This window comes from Ahaetulla prasina, chromosome 4, assembly GCF_028640845.1.
Source record: "Ahaetulla prasina isolate Xishuangbanna chromosome 4, ASM2864084v1, whole genome shotgun sequence".
NCBI classification, from domain to species: domain Eukaryota; kingdom Metazoa; phylum Chordata; class Lepidosauria; order Squamata; family Colubridae; genus Ahaetulla; species Ahaetulla prasina.
The window spans coordinates 94,008,839-94,026,039 of NC_080542.1; positions in this window are offsets into that span (position 1 = coordinate 94,008,839).

The following is a 17,201-nucleotide window of genomic DNA, read 5'->3' on the forward strand; positions in this document are numbered from 1 at the left end:
AACCAAACAGATCAACAGATGATGCTGTTAATATGGCTCTGCACTATATCCTACGACATCTTGAAGGGTCCTCTTTGTAGACTTTAGTTCAGCATTCAATACCATCATTCCAGACACTCTTCTAACTAAGCTAAACCAGCTACAGGTACCTGAACAGACTTATAAGTGGGTCATAAGCTTCCTAACAAACAGGAAGCAGCAGGTGAAGCTAAGCAGAATCACATCAGATACCTGAACAATTAACACAGGAGGGGGCCCAAGGCTGTGTGCTCTCACCATTTCTCTTCTCTCTGTATACCAGTGACTGCATCTCTAACGATCCATCTGTTAAACTACTGAAGTTCGCAGATGACACAACAGTGATCAGTCTCAGTGACATCAGACAATTATGAATCCGCATACAGACAGGAGGTTGAACAACTAGTCTCATGGTGCAACTGGAACAATTTGGAACTGAACACACTCAAAACCATAGAAATGGTGGTAGACTTTAGGAGAAACCCTTCCATACTTCCACCTCTTACAATACTAGACAACACAGTATCAACAGCAGAGACTTTCAAATTTCTAGGTTCTACCATATCGCAAGATCTAAAATGGTCAGCTAACATAAAAAATGTCATCAAAAAAGCACAACAAAGTATGTTCTTTCTGCGCCAACCCAGAAAGCTCAAACTGCCCAAGGAACTGCTGATCCAGTTCTACAGAGGAATTAATAAATTTGTCATCTGCACCTCTATAACTGTCTGGTTTGGTTTTGCAACCCAACAAGACAGACACAGACTTCAGAGGATAATTAGAACTGCAGAAAAAACAATTGCTACCAACCTGCCTTCCGCTGAGGACCTGTATACTGCACGAGTCAAAAAGAGGCCTGTGAAAATATTTAAAGACCCTCACATCCTGGACATAAACTGTTTCAAATCCTACCCTCAAAATGATGATATAGAGCACTGCACACCAGAACAACTAGACACAAGAACAGATTTTTCCTGAATGCCATCACACTGTTAAACAAATAATTCTCTCAACACTGTCAAACTATTTACCAAGTCTGCACTATTATTAATCTTGTCATTGTTCCCATCACCCATCTCCTTCCACTTATGACTGTATGACTGTAACTTTGTTGTTTGTATCCTTACGATATATATTGATATTGTTTCCAGATTGCTTATTTGTATCCTATGACTATCATTAAGTGTTGTACCTTATGATTCTTGATAAATGTAGCTTTTCTTTTATGTACACTGAGAGTATATACACCAAGACATATTCCTTGCATGTCCAATCACACGTGGCTAATAAAAAATTCAATTCAATTCAATTCAATTCAATTCTATTCTATTCTATTCTATTCTATTCTATTCTAATTACTTTGGTTGCATTGCTTTTTGTGTTTTTAGCTTTGTTCACCATTCAGAATCATGTATGTGAAATGAAAGAGGAAGGGAGATGAAAGGGGATAACGGTTCTGTATAGTTTTTATTTACTAACTAGGTATATCACCTAGCTATGTAAAGCAAATTAACCACAGAGTTTAACAGGCCAAGTTGTTCTGATCTGGGTAGCAGATTCTGTAGTAGTATGGGTTGGCACTATTGATTGGAAATCTGAATTGTCTATCAGTTCAAATGTGAACTAAGAAATATTCCCCCAAAAAAGCATATTTGAGGCATTCATATAAAAGGAGTAGTTCTTTTTTAAAAAAGAAAATATTAGGAGCATCTACATTTTTCAAATGAATGTGCATATTAGGCTATTTACATTCAAAATCTGTTAAATCTTGGAATTTGTACTTATTAGTAATCCAATGTATTTATGGAAATTACAAATGATTCCAAATATAGATTGTGTACCAATTTAAAAAGAAAAGATAGCGGACAGAAAAATATATAAAATCTTATAATCCTGTTGATGCCAACTTTAATGTGAGAATGTGCCATCCATGATTGCCGTAATATACTCAGTCAATTTCTCCTGTTATATTTTAATTTTCATTCATGTATTTTGTTTTGTTTTTAATAAAAAGAATGACTTGGAAGAAACCATATGTTGTACCCAACAAATGGAACAGTTGCACTTCAAATAAGTACAGTAAACACTGAAGTTTTATTTATTTATTTATTTGGACAAGAATATGAAGCAGAAATTATTCTCTTATTCAGCCTCTATTCCAAGGAACAAAAAGTACTTAATGTGCTTGACACATAAGGTCTTTTTCTACATACCTGTTTCCTCTCTCCCACTCTTATTATCTCCTAAAGCCATAAAAAATCTAACACGAGGAAAGGTTAGATCGACATTCAAATGTATCTATCACAGCAGGGGGAAAAATGCCAGGTGGGTACAATGGAAGCAATAACTGCAAAAATCCATCATTCTTAGTACTTTAAGAGGCATCTTTGCAATATAACATAAAAATATATCTGTAAAAATTATTCTAAAAGCTCTTTAAATCTATAATTCTAATCGCAACAAATGGAGTAACATTTGTCTTGTCCAGGAAATAGCATAAGATACAGATTTTTTAATCCATTAAAAAGTATATAAAAAAAAGATTTGCTAGGAAACAAAAAAATGAACAAAAACAAAAACAAAACCTAAATGGCAGCAGCTTTTTACAAAACAGACACTTCCAAAAGGAAACTGCATAGGTTTAGGAGTTTCAAAAAAGAAAAAAGGTTGGAAAAAGAAAGATTTTGGACAGAGAGAGAAACAATATTTTGATTGGCAATTGAAATCTTCACCCAAGTTGCACAGCAGGCTGAATATTCAGAATGACTGCTATTCACTTCAAGGGACAGCTGTTGCAAGACTACAAAGGAAAGACTGCCCTCTTCAGCTAACCAGGAAGGAAAAACCTGCCAAGGTATCATTTCTAACAAGAAACTGAAAAGGCACTGCTAGTTACTTCACTGCACTGTAACTAACATGTTTCTTGCACAGGATTGGTCCTTCTTTTAAGCAAACACACATACAAGATCTATGTGGAAAGGTAATTGTATCATTTATAGGAGGAAGAATGTTGCTCATCTAAAATACATCATAACCGCACATTTCTACTGCATTAGATAACACTGATTGAACTAACTCATATTCCAGCTTCTGTTCTTCCCCAGATCCGCAGTTTGAGGAAACATATATTGGATTCCCTTAGAATAAAGATGAGTGACAGGCGACATACAGTTCCTTTTGGTAGCTTCCAATGCCCTCAACGTTCTACTCTGAAAAATCAGAGCAGCACAATTTTCTGTTTTTTAGGGGAGAGGCTAAACATAAGAAACAAAATGGTTATATTACACTTCCAAAAATTTTAACATGCATTTATTTATATAAAGAAAAGATATTCTGTTTCCATGAATAAAGCCTGTGCCATCTAATAAGAAGTCACCATCATAGTCCCTGCAGCATTAAGCTGTCAAAAAAGTGGAGTTTTTTCTTTAAAAATGCAACAGCTAGCAATAATCCTGCCTTACAGAATTGATGCACAGAGACATCAATGTATAGAAAACACTGAGATTTTAAGCACAATGTAAATGCTATGTCCCATTCATATACATCAGTATTGGGGGGCAAGGGATAGGAAAGCTGGACCAAATCAGGAAATGTGTATGATATTAGACATCAGGATAGCATGGATATAGGTAGGGGATATTTTTGTGAGTTTGTCATTTAGATGTGATCATGGTTTGCTGGTAATGGCACTATGTTAGAAACCCATTTAAATATACATTTTTACTAGGCCTATATGAGATGATTGAACTTTATCTTGACTTTGTGATGGCAATGCTAACCTTCTCTTAGAGACAAGGAGGAAACATGGGTTCCCTTAGGATTACATGCTCCAGGTATCTTGAAGTCTCTGTTTTGTTAGTTCACATGCAAGAAAAGGTTTCTATAGAAGTGAAAACTGCCAGGCAAGAGATCCTATATTGAAGCAAAAAAGAAGAAATATGGAAGTTTTCATTCACTTTTAGAAGCATGGAAACCATGTTGAAGGAGAGCAGAGCTATTTCCTTTATCTCACCTCCATTCTCAATAACATGAGTATCAATGAGTCATTTTCAGAATAACTAACTTATAGAGCTACAATTAAAGGAGTCATATTAGTCTTAAATGTTTACTTAAATGTCATATATCTAAGTATTTCTAATGATCATGCATATTTTTGGTCATTGATTACTTCTTAGTTTATAACAGCTCAGATAGCCTCATTTATCCAAACCAAATCTGTCATTATGATCATTTTATAGTTGCTGCTAAAAGAAGAAGAAAAAAGTCCCGAAATGACAGTTGTGTTATTATTCATTTTCTCTAACATGCATAGCCAACATTTACTTATCAAATATATCCAGTTGGTTAAAAAAGTAAACATATGCTTATCTACAAAGTCTCCATAAAGCAGACTACATTGATTGTCCTGTGATTCATGTAGTGTTTTTTAACAGGCAAAGCACACTTATTGAAACCTCTTGTTCCACATCATTTGAAAGAGAAGCTAATTAAATTATAATAGAGTGGATACTACTATATGAGCAATCTCTTTTTATTTCCAACAGGTTTCTGAGTGTAATAAGAATAAAGGAGAACAATTAAGTTCACAAAATATATTTTTGCAGAGCTAGAAATTAAGTTAATAATGTAGGAGTCACACTTTTCAGGTTGACATTATGTCAGAAGATCCTAGATCCCTCCCATAGCCTTGAAGAGAACAGTCAAATATTGTTGACTTGGATGGTGGAAGGAAAAAGCCTAAAAATAGTAATTTTAGAAAAAACCTTTTATTGCTGTATAGTGCAATTAGCACACCTTCTATTATAAAAGATCCAAATTCTTCATTCTTACTACAGTAAAGTACCTACTCTTACCAAATATTTCCACAACACTAATGCTGAATAGGTCTGTCATGAAACAAGTGCACTCAGAATCATGGTAGTTGAAGAACATGATTTTATAAGGCAAGGTTGCAAAATATCTGAATAGTTTCTGGGGCAAAAGTCCAGGGTGTCATTCAGCCACACAAGTGGCAGATAGGCAAACAAAGAAGGCTTGTCTTGCCACATTTCAAAGTAAAATGATGCATTTTACACTTTAAACTTGTCCCCAGGTAATTATTAAAACCATAGCATTTTATCAGAGCGTGCTGCTGACAACAGCCATTTGCTTTCTAACTTACTAAGAGCAGCCTACTTCATAGTAAGTTAGAAAAATGTGAGTCAAACAGCATCATCACCAGATGGATTGTAACTGGCTGACAAGCCACACTCAACGTATAGTACTTAATGGAACTACACCTACATGGAGAGAAGTAAGCAACGGGGTACCCCAGGATTCTGATTGAAGCCTGGCATTTTTCAATATTTTCATAAAAGATTTAGATGGGAAAATAGAAAGGAAACTCATCAAATTTGAAGACAACACCAAACTGGTTGTTTGGTGTTGACCAATAGTCAACAACCAGCAAGATAAGCTCAAGATCCAGAAGGATCTTGACAGATTTAAACACTGGGCCCATCTAACAAAATGAAATTCAACAGAGAAAAATTAGGCTTTTACACCTAGGCAAGAAAAACAAAATGTATAGGTAAAGAATAAGTAGAACCTGGCTCAATAACAGTAACTGCTAGAGGGATCTTAGACTCCTACTAGACAATCACTTAAACATGAGCCAACAGTATGCTGCTGCTGCCAAAAAACCCAGTGCAATCCGAAATTAACAGAGGGATACAATCAAGATCACATGAAGGATTAATACTGCTTTATAATGTCTTGGTAAGAGCACACTTGGTATATTGCATCCAAGTCTGGTCACCACAAAAAAAAAATGTTTTTAGAAAAAGTGCAGGGAAAAGCAACAAAGATGATTGGGAGGCTGGAAGCTAAAACACATGAAGAACAGTTGCAGGAATTGGGTATGTCTAGTCTAGTGAAAAGATTAGGAGTTATATGATAGTGTTCAAATATTTGAGAGCCTCCTACAAAGAAGAACTAGTCAACCTATTTTCCAAAGCACCAGAGTCAGGCCAAGAAGCAAGGATGGAAACTAATTAAGGAGAGAACCAAGAAGAGAAGCTAGAATTAAGAAGTTTCCTGACAGTGAACTGATTGCCTTCAGAGCTTCCAAGTGCTCCATCATAGGAAATTTTTAAGAAGAGTTATTTATCCAGAATGGTATAGGGTCTGCTGATTATGCAAGGGATTGGACTAAAAGAACCATGGTGGCACAGTGCTTAGAGTGCAGTATTGCAGACTAATTTGACCGACTGCCAGCAACTCAGTCCTCACCAGCTAGTAAAATGAAGAGCTACCCAGATTGTTGGGACAATATGCTGACTCTGTAAACTGCTTAGAGAGGGCTGTAAAGCACTATGAAGTGGTATATAAGTCTAAGTGCTATTGCTATTGCTATTGCTATAATAGAGTCCGTTCCAACTCTATTATTCTGCTGTTCTGCTTCTAGGGTAATTGAAATAACATTGCTCTGAGACTACTTTTGGTGGAACAAGTAAGAAGCACTTCTTAATTTTGCAAGTGAATTTACTGGATTAATTTAATCATAGAATATGAAGAACTGATGTTATGATTTACATTTCATATTGTGCCTTAAAAGAAAGCATAAATTACCTCCATGAAATCCTGAGAGAGAAAGACAGAGAGACAAAGAGAAAGAATGATGTTTTTTTTTACAACAGCTTGCCATCTTTTGTGTTTGGTACACACTTTCCAGTGCTTCTCAGCTGTCTGGACATGTTGCACTCTCCCATGTGTCAACTCACAGAGAAGCCAAGAGTCATTATCACATAACGGCAGTAAGAGTGGAGAAAGGGGATGAGAATGGCCAGCATATGGAACAGAAGCTGCTGATCAAAAGCTAAAATGCATCCTGGAGTGTGAGTAGTTCTTTATAAGTAGGGAAGTTTTAGAAAACACATTTCTTATGATTGTATTTCAAATAACTGAGTATTTCTATTTTTATATATGGTTTTTAAAAGGTAGTCATGGGTCTTATTTTGTTTTTAAGGTACAATATTTTGTTTTTAAGACTTGCTTCAGAGGTGAACTATAGGTCTTTTCTAATTCATTTATTTTTATTTATTTATTTATTTATTTTGTCACAACATTATATATAAACACATATAATGAAAGAAAACAATAGGACAGGAACGGTAGGCACTTTTGTGCACTTATGCATGCCCCTTATAGTCCTCTTAGGAATGGGGTGAGGTCAATGGTAGACAGTTTTTGGTTAAAGATTTTGGGAGTTTGAGAAGAGACCACAGAGTCAGGTAGTGTGTTCCAAGCGTTAACAACTCTGTTACAAAAGTCATATTTTCTGCAATCAAGATTGAAGCGGTTAACATTAAGTTTAAATCTATTGTTTGCTCTTGTATTATTGTGATTGAAGCTGAAGTAGTCTTTAACAGGAAGGACATTGCAATAGATGATTTTGTGTGTTAAACACAGGTCATGTCTGAGTCGGCGGAGTTCTAAATTTTCTAATCCCAGGATTTCAAGTCTGGAGGTATAAGGTATTTTGTTGTTTACAGAGGAGTGGAGGACACTTCTTGTAAAATATTTCTGGACTCGTTCAATTGTATTAATGTCAGAGATGTGCTATGGGTTCCAGACAGGTGAGCTGTATTCAAGAATGGGTCTTGCAAATGTTTTGTATGCTCTGGTTAGTAGTGTAGTGTTTTTGGAAAAGAAGCTACGCAAAATTAGGTTTACAACTCTTAGAGCTTTTTTTGCTATGTAGTTGCAATGGGCTTTGGCACTTAGATCATTTGATATGAAAACTCCAAGGCCTTTTATAGGGTGGGGGTCATCAGTAAGCTAATGTCCATCAAGCTTGTACTTAGTGTTTGGGTTCTTTTTTCCAATATGTAAGACTGAACATTTGCTAGTTGAGATTTGGAGTTGCCACGTTTTAGACCAATCGGATACAAAGTCAAGGTCTTTTTGAAGGGTAGTAGTATTGTTGGTGGTGTTAAATAGTTTAACATTGTCAGCAAAGAACAAAGAATTCAACAGAGAACAAAAAATTCAGAACAGTATTTTCAAAAACTGTTTAAGTGCTTCAGTTAAGGCCTTTGCTATAAAAAACAATGCTTTATTTCCAAGAAATTTAAATGTTAAAAGAGCTTAAACTGCTTAAAGAGCTCTGGTTGATTCAAAACATTATTCAGTACAAAGACAACAAAATAATCACAAGAAGAAACTTTCTTTCTCATATTCTGCAAAGTTACTAGATTTTAAAAGCCATCCAGAAAAGGGAGCATATTTTCACTTCTTAATATGCATAATGGTGACACAATGATATAATATAAAAACTGCCAAGCTTAAAATAAAAATGGAAAGTCAAGAATCTTCTTTGGATCAATGATTTCTTGAACTAATAAAACTACTTCTACATTTTTAACCTTTCCTTCCTTCTTTCCTTCCTCCCTCTCTCCCTCCCTCCCTCCCTCCCACCCCCTCCTTCCTTTCTGAAACATAATTCACCATTCATGGTGAATGGCAATTTCAGTGAATTGGTACACACAATGTTTTTGAATAGTGAAGTAAAAAATATATATACATATGAGTACACAAAAGCTTCTCCATTGGAAAAGAGTATAGGTGCTGTCCAAGAGCAATTATATTGTTGATTTTTTTAAAAAGTAAAAAACCCTTGTACAAAAATCCTCAGTACAAAAACCATCAGACAGATAGCTGAAAAGTTCTTAAGTTCTTACCAGTACTTATCAGCTTTGAAGATTGTCAGAATTCAGTCAAGACTTTGTGGATATAATTTACATTATGCCATGCAAATGATGAAAATACTGCAAGAGCAATGAAAAAATATAAAGAATCTAAAGAATTGTGTGGCTTTTTGTGTCAGGCATTTGCAAGGACAATGAAGTTTTTAAACTACTTCAGAGAAAAAAAGGCTAAAATGATGACTAAACTTATAATATTGTCTGTTTATGGCATTTAATATATCTATAAGACAATATGGATTAAAGACTCTTTTCTTTGACCCTCATGGTTTTCTGGTTGATTTCTGTTATCATTTTGAAAAAATGAAGAAAACATATTCATTCATTTCCCTCACATTCAATCTCTTTTAATCAGCAAATCCATAAAACACAATTATTATTTTTTTTCATTTTCAGCAAAAAGTTCATAAAGGTTTCCAGTCTTTCACAAAAGTTGTTAAAATTAATAATGTACAAATGGATGGGTTTTTATAGTACATCAAGCTATCACAATTTAAAAATCATGGCATTGTCTTGCCATGATGCCATGATGTGTGAACCAGTCTATACACATCAAAAAGAAACATGTGATATTAAATAGAAGACATAGCCTGCAAGGAATAGAAAATAGTGTAGTTTGTAATTTAGCAAACCCTAGAAACACTGTTGCAGGCAGATGCTGGATTGTTACTGAAAAGATCCCTTAGTTCAGGGGAGGGGGAAAATATAAGAAAGTGACTCAGAATAACCTCCCTTTACTAGACTAGATAGAATTTGAACTGGAGAATTGCCTTGACAGAGTTTCAAGACTCTTGTTATAGCAACAAAGATATTTCCAGAAATCCAAATGATACTTGTTCCTTGAGTTTACTAGCCTTGAAAGCCTTAACACATAATAATGAAAATAGAGGTGCCATGACATATCAGTAGCTCATTGCTCACTAGCCTTCAGGAATGAAAAGCCTTGTTCTAAAATCCTGACAAATATTTTGCATTATACCACTCCCAAATCAATTATTTTGTGTTCAGTCCTCAATAATTACCCAATTAATCATACCATTCAGCCTCAAATTATTCTCTGAGAAATATGCAAAAAACAAACAAACAAACACCAATAACCTATGAAACAATCCTTTCAACAGGCACGCCAAATTTCAGTCAGATAGATACATAGTATTTTGTATTGCAAAACTGGGATAATAAAACATTCATTAACCCCTTCTATTGTTTGTTAGGCAGTATATATGTAAATAGGAAGAAGGAACTGAATAATCATCACAGAAATGCGCAGATTTGGGACGTGATTAGAGTGAAAAATAGATGGAAAAACTATTACACAAAACAAGGTTGAGGGAAGTAAAATATTGAAATATATGAAGAGAATAATTGTACAGGACCAAAGACCATCATGGGAATGTTATTCTTAAGGACAGATCAAGATGGTAAGAATTTATTTGCGCAATTTGTAGGAATCAAGCCTGATTTGATGACATCAATTAATTAGTCATGTAAGGCACTGGGGGGGGGGGGTTGGAATTCAATAAATGTATGAAATCTCTTTGAAACATTAATGAAACATGGATAGCCACTCTGGAGGTCCTATGGAAGTGAATACACACAGCTTCTGATGAAGGTGACAGCTTCCAAAGCAGCTGCAGGAATATCCTGATTTGACTATGGATTTGGACAAACCTTATTATACCTTCAGTTCTAATAGAAGCTAGATACTAGTTGGCCATCTTCATGTACAAAGGTAAATATTAATAAACATGGAGATCATACTAGCAATTTTTCTGAACAATAGTCTACTCTTCTCTAAATGCTGATTATAAATGACAAGAAAATATAACAGAATAACAGAGTTGGAAAGGAACTTGTAGCTCATCTAGTGTAACCCCCCACCCAAACAGGAAATTCTGCACCATTTCTGACAGATGGCAGTCCAGTCTCTTTTTGAAAGCTTCCATTGGTGAAGCTCTATTGGTGAGGGGAAACTGTTCCATTGGTTGATTGTTCTCACTGTTAGAAAATTTCTCTTATTTCTAGATTGAACCTCTCTTTGATCAGTTTCTATCCATTATTCCTTGTCTGGCTTTCAGGTGCTTTGGAAAATAGGTTGACCCCTTCCTCTTTGTGGCAGCCCTTCAAATATTGTAACACTGCTAGTATTTCTCCCCTGGTCCTTCTCTTCACTAGACTAGCCATGCCCAGTTCTTGTAACCGTTCTTCATGTATTTTAGCCTCCAGTCTCCTAATCATTTTTGTTGATTAGGGGACTCTGAACTCTTTCTAGCGTCTCAACATCTTTTTTATATCCCTAATCTGTTTTGATTAAACTTACTAGACAAAAATTAAGGAACTGAGGAAGCTTTGATTTTGAAATTAACTTCTTCTGTCTGGTTTTCAGTTCAGAAGATGGAAGGTAACAGAGATGATGAATTCTGCATTATAGTTATATTAGTAATGGCAAATAAATTGAAATGATAACTGCCAGTATTCAACTGGCAGCTCTTATGACATATTATTCCCCAAGTATCTACTCCAGATCTGTGAACACTTATATTTTAAAGCACCTTCTTCCTAGGGATTATCAACAATTATCAATGACAAATCAATAATGGAGAGTAGCCATTAATGAGGAGTAAAACATTTGTGTCTTCATTACTGTGATCTTTCTGCAACTTTCTTGAAAAGGTAGAACAGAAGCCCATAGAATGAGACAAAACTCATCAGGATTAAAAAGTTTGGAAGAGATCAATTTAACTAAAAAAGAGTTATTGTTGTAACTTCTTGAAAATGAGTTCTACCTAAAAGGATGTATGAAGTGACCTATAACCCTGTCATTTCTCTTGGATACTGTGAAAGTAACTCAACCATAAAAGAGTATGGGATTCAAGTCAACCTTAGCAACAAGAAATTTATTTCTTCTACTCAGGAAAAAAGCAACCTGAAAGTTATTTGTGCATGTTACCTTCCTTGGACAAATGAAGAAGAACCAGGACATCATTAAAACTAAGCCTTTGTCCAGACAAATGAGATGGATACTTGTTTTCCCATAAGATTTTTAAAAATCACCATTATAAAATGAAAACCAGAAATCAGCTCCCTCATGCAATCGTTTAGATGTCTTGAAGAAGAAAGTCTGGGAAAAATTTGCATGCTTTAAATGAGAGGTAGAAGTAGAAGTAAGCAACTTTTATTAGCGTATAAGCCCCAGATGTCAAGGTCAATGGGTCAGGATTATTACTGCAGCTGAATTTGATTTTTTTCCTGAAGGTTCTGGTGCAGGATTTGACTATGGCCTCAATCACTGCTTAGGATGACAGCAGCTTTGAATCTGAACACACCTGTTTGAACTGTTTTTCTTTTGGAAGCTAGAAAAGTCTCTGATTTTCAAAACAAATGTGGAAGATGAAATAGTATAAATGATCTCTATTAGAAGAACAAGTAAATCAACCAAATTCAAATAAGAACTATTATTAAGGATAAGAATAACATATCATAACTATTTTTCTGTTCTTATTGTATCTACAGTTGGCCAGTGGCCCTGTTCAAAGTAAGAAAGAGCCATATGAACATTTGCTGGGCCACTTGGAGTATTATTCAAGGCATCTGTCAGATAAAATTATTCAGATCTGTTAGAACTTGACTCAGGATGTGCAGAACTTACAGAATTGATAGTCTGGTTTGATTATCAGAGAATAATTCAAGCTGTTAATCCTCGGGAAGTGGACAGGCACTTTAGGGATATAAGTGAAATTATCAAATCCATATCACTTCTAATTGGTCATGGTTTCCAAAAGATGTCATGATCCTGCCAGCTCTTATATTATCTTAATTCAGAGTACATGGTTTGTTAATATTTACCTAATGTCAATAATGCTTTTTATTCTATATTTTTAATTTGCAGTCTTATGATATTGTGATTACTATTATTGTTTCTACATTTATTTAGTTAAGCAAACCCAGATATCCTACTAAATCATGAATTCTTTAAATATGGTTTATTGAGTAAACCAGCCTAGAAGAGTTTTGCACAAATAAGTTACATCATAAACCGATGCTGAGAACCATATTTAATATTTAGCAGGGGGGACAAAGATACACAAGGAAGGAGTATAATAAGATTTTTCTTCATTGGAAGTAATTCATTGGAAGTAATTCTGAAAAATTCTCTTGCACTATAGTTTACAATGTATTTTGGTTCCTACCTCAAAACTGTAAGAAGTTGAACCACCAATTTTGGTAGTGGTCTAGGGGCTACCTAGAAAAAAGATCAGGACACATATGTGGCCCCTGTGGTATAAACCATGCTTAACACAATATATTCAATTGAAAGCAAAGATATCATATTATTCTATATCTGAAACAGCTGAGTCACAACATGTGGGCCTGTCGAAGGCACAGGACTCTTGCTAGCAGATCTAATTTTGCCATTAGAGTTTCTACCCCTTCCAAACTGAAGCAGATAACAAATTGAGGTTTCCTACATTTTGACAAGCATGTTATGGTTCAATTTCTCACAATGCAGTGTTGATCACAAAATCTGAACTAGCTTTCTCTAAATCTCTACAGAAAAATATATCTCAAGTGTGTGTTGAAGTGTTTTGAAGCTATTGAAGCACTCAAGTCACCATCTGTCACTCTGAGTGGCACGCAGCAATTTAAAATTACCAAAGCTCTTAAATTAAGTGTTGAAATTTAAAGGTGATCATCACTTTGGGTGTATGAACTGCAAAGCTATCTGAACATTGAAACTCTTCAATGTTTTTTTAGCAAATCATTTGAGGGTGCGTAAGAGAATCCCTGATTGCTCTGAATGCTTTGGTTTAAAGAGGGCATTTAAAGTTCTCAATTCATTTTTGTCTTTGCAAGCACCTTTGTTTGGGTGTAGTTTAATCGCTAATCAAATTAATCTATCTTACTTCAGTCTAATTTCTACTTTGCTTGCAATTAATAATGCTACCCCAATATTTTTCTTGAGTATTCAAACCTGTAGAGTGATGTGTTGTTTAAATAACAGGGAGATTCAGAAGTCACATTGCCACTCAACTATGTAACTTGCTGTGAGCCCTGGTCCAGTCATTTATCTTAACTTAACATATTGCACAGGCAGGGGTGAAATCTAAAAATTTTCCCTACAGATTCTGTGGGCGTGGCTTAATTGGTGGGTGTGGCTTGGTGGTCAGATGACTGGGTGGGCATGGCCAATAACAATAAATAATAAAAATAATAAACAAAGTATAAAAAACAATAAGAGGTATCAAAAACCAACTTTCACACTTTACACACACACAACACAACACAACACAACTGACTCACACACAATGTAAAAGCAGCTGCACTTCACACTTCACACAGCCATAAAAAGCTCAAAAACCAACTTTCACACTTTACACACACACAACTCACACACACACACACACACACACACAAAATGCCACATAAAGCTTTCTGAGATTTTGTGTGTTTGTGTAGTTAGAGTGAAACACTACAGAAACACACCAAATCTCAGAAAGCTGCACAAATATTTTATTTTATTTTATTTTATTTTATTTTATTTTATTTTATTTTATTTTATTTTATTTTATTTTATTTTATTTATTTTATTTTATTGTGGACTTCAATTCCCAGAGTTCATCAGCCAGACAGCATTAATCACTCAGTGATGAAATAGATTAGCTAAGTTAGATTAGTTCTGTCTGGTGCTAAAAATGAAACTTGGGGCTTTCCGGCTGGGGAAAAAGCCATGAGGTCGATCAGTAACCAGGTAAGTGTCTTAGACTCTTTTAAAAGGAGTTTTTGTACATGTTTTCTACAGAAAACATGTTTTTAAAGGTTCTGCTGATGAAGAACTCAGGTGAGATCCCCAGAGTAGCCTTTAAATTTTTTTTTTTTAAGTTTAAAGGCTCTGCCGATTTCAGCTGAGGGGCGGGATCTTCAAAGGCTTTTTTTTACTTTCAAAGGCATGTTTTGGCTGAAGCAAAACCTTCTTTTAAAAGTAAAAAAAAAAACCTCTGCTGATGGTGTGGCTCAGCAGAGGCAAGGGGGGCAGGGGCAGGGATTTTTGCTACCGGTCCTCCGAACCAGCCGCCGCCATCGCTACCGGATCACGCGAGCCAGTCCTATCCAGGAGCATTTCACCCCTGCTCTGGGGGGAGGGTCGGAGCACAGCCTGAGGAGCAAACCTCCTCAGGATGGTGGGGGGATCTGCCCAGCAGCTTAGGTGAAGAAGGCGGGCTGGTCTACTAATTTAGTCACTTTGTTAAAGAATGAAATAAGATTGGTTTGGCATGATCTGTTTTTAACAAACCTGTTAAAACAATTCACAATTCACAAGGCCAAGCAGAAAATGTTATATTATTAAGCACCAAGTTGAGTTTTAGGCATATTGGGGGGGGCCGGGGAGTAACATTTCCAGATTTTTATGATAAAATTCCCTTGATTATGTAAAGATCTATTATGATAAAATATATTTTGGGAATTGTTAGATTGACTGGATCTTGGATATAGAGATTAAAATAGTATTTTTCAACTTTAGTAACTTGAAGATGTGTAGACTTCAACTCCCAGAAGTCCCCAGCCAATTCTGGGAGTTGAAATCCACACATCTTCAAATGGTCAGGGTTGAAAAACACTGGATTAGAGAGGCAGAATTACAGGGAGTTTTGAACTCTAAATTTTTCCATTTTTCTAATCTGGACATTGTGATGTGGACAATGAAACTCAAGCAAAGGTTTCATTCCAAGTTGCCTTAGCTGTTTTGACATGGTGTGATTAAAGTTAGGACTATTCCCATCTGATATGTGAAAGCCGGTTGGGTAACTTTGGGTCGGTCCCTGTCTCTCTCAGCCCAACCCACCTCACAGGTTTGTCATTCTGGGGAAAATAGAAGGAGGAAAGAGTCTTGGTATGTTCGCCACCTTGAGTTGTTTACAACCTGCAGTCTTGGCCTTCTGAAATGCCGAATGTAGCCCTGCCCACCCACCAGCCCCCACCCTTTGAATGTTTTCCAGCAGTTCCAGGTGGCAGGGATCTGGGCCGGGGCACAGCCTGAGGGGGATCTTCCCGGTGGCTTTGGTGAAGAAGCCGGCCCCATGGTTTGTGGCTGGTCACCCCTCTGGTCACCCAGCGGGCAGCTCAGGATACTGCTGCCACCACCTAAGCCCTCTCGATGCCCAGGAGCCGAGCCAAGCCGAGCGGGAGCCATGAAACGTCCCTCCTTTCCAGCCACCACTGCCCATTGGCCCGATTCCCCAATGCAAATTTCAGAGCTGCGTTTCAGGCAGTGGCCAGTTCCCCTGCAATGGGCAGTGGGGAACCGAGAACCCTTTTGGATTCGAAGAGGGGATCGCAGTGCTGCCACCTGAAAGTGCTCCTTAGGAAAGAGGCGAGTCTGCTGAAAAGGAGATGAGAGTGCGCAGCTCTGCAATGTGCAATGGGAGAATTAGAATGAGAGAATGAGAGATAGAGAAAGAGAATGAGAGAGAAAGAGAAAGAGAGCATTGCCTTCTTGGAAGAAGTGCGGGGATGGGGTTAAAGGGGAATGTCTTGCATTAAGTATTGACCCCCCACCTCAATTTTGCGAGGTTGGCATAGCAGGCAGCAGTCCTTCCCAGCATGCCTTGTTTCTCCGGAGCACTCCACCCCCTCCTGCTTCTGCTCACCTCCTCCTCCTCCTCCTCCTCCTCCTCTCAGAGTCCCTGGGCTGCTTACTCAGCTGGAGGGAAAACTCAAAGGGCGCTCCACCACCCGGCTTGCCCACTTCCCCAGGGATGTCGCCCAGGCGGCCACTCTCTTCACAGTTCTTGCTCGAAGCTGCCTGGCTCTGAAAAGGATGTGTGGAGAATCAGAATCAGAATCAGAATCAGAATCAGAATCAGAATCAGAATCAGAGAGAGAAAGAGAGAGAAAGAGGGGGGGAGAGAAAAAGAATGAGAGGGAAAGAGGGGGGAAAGGGAAAGAGAAAGAGTGGGAGAGAGGGAGAGAGAGAGAAAGAGGGGGGAGGGAGAGGGGGAGAAAAAGAAAGAGGGAAAGAGAGAATGAGAGAGAAAGAGTGGGGGAGAGGGTTAAGAAAGCAATTTGAATCAGATTCTGTGAATCATTAGCATCAACAGAACCAATACAGTCCCTAGCAACCACAGTTGGTACAAGCAATTCAATTGTTTAGCAAAACTTCACTAAATGAAAAATGCAACTGTACTTATGATCTTACTTCAGCTTTCCTTTGTTTTACAGATTTTACAGATGCTGCTAAAAGAAAACTGCCTGCTTCACAATGCTGGGAAAAGAGGATGTTTTAGAACATGGCTCTTTCTATAGCATTGCCTCTGACTCAATAGTTAGAGAAATTGTTGATTGTTGCTAGAAATAAGAGAGTGGCATCAGTAGCTGCATCAGCCAGGGCAGAATAAAAGACATTCAGATCCTTCTCCATAGGATCTTCTGCAGTGAGCATTT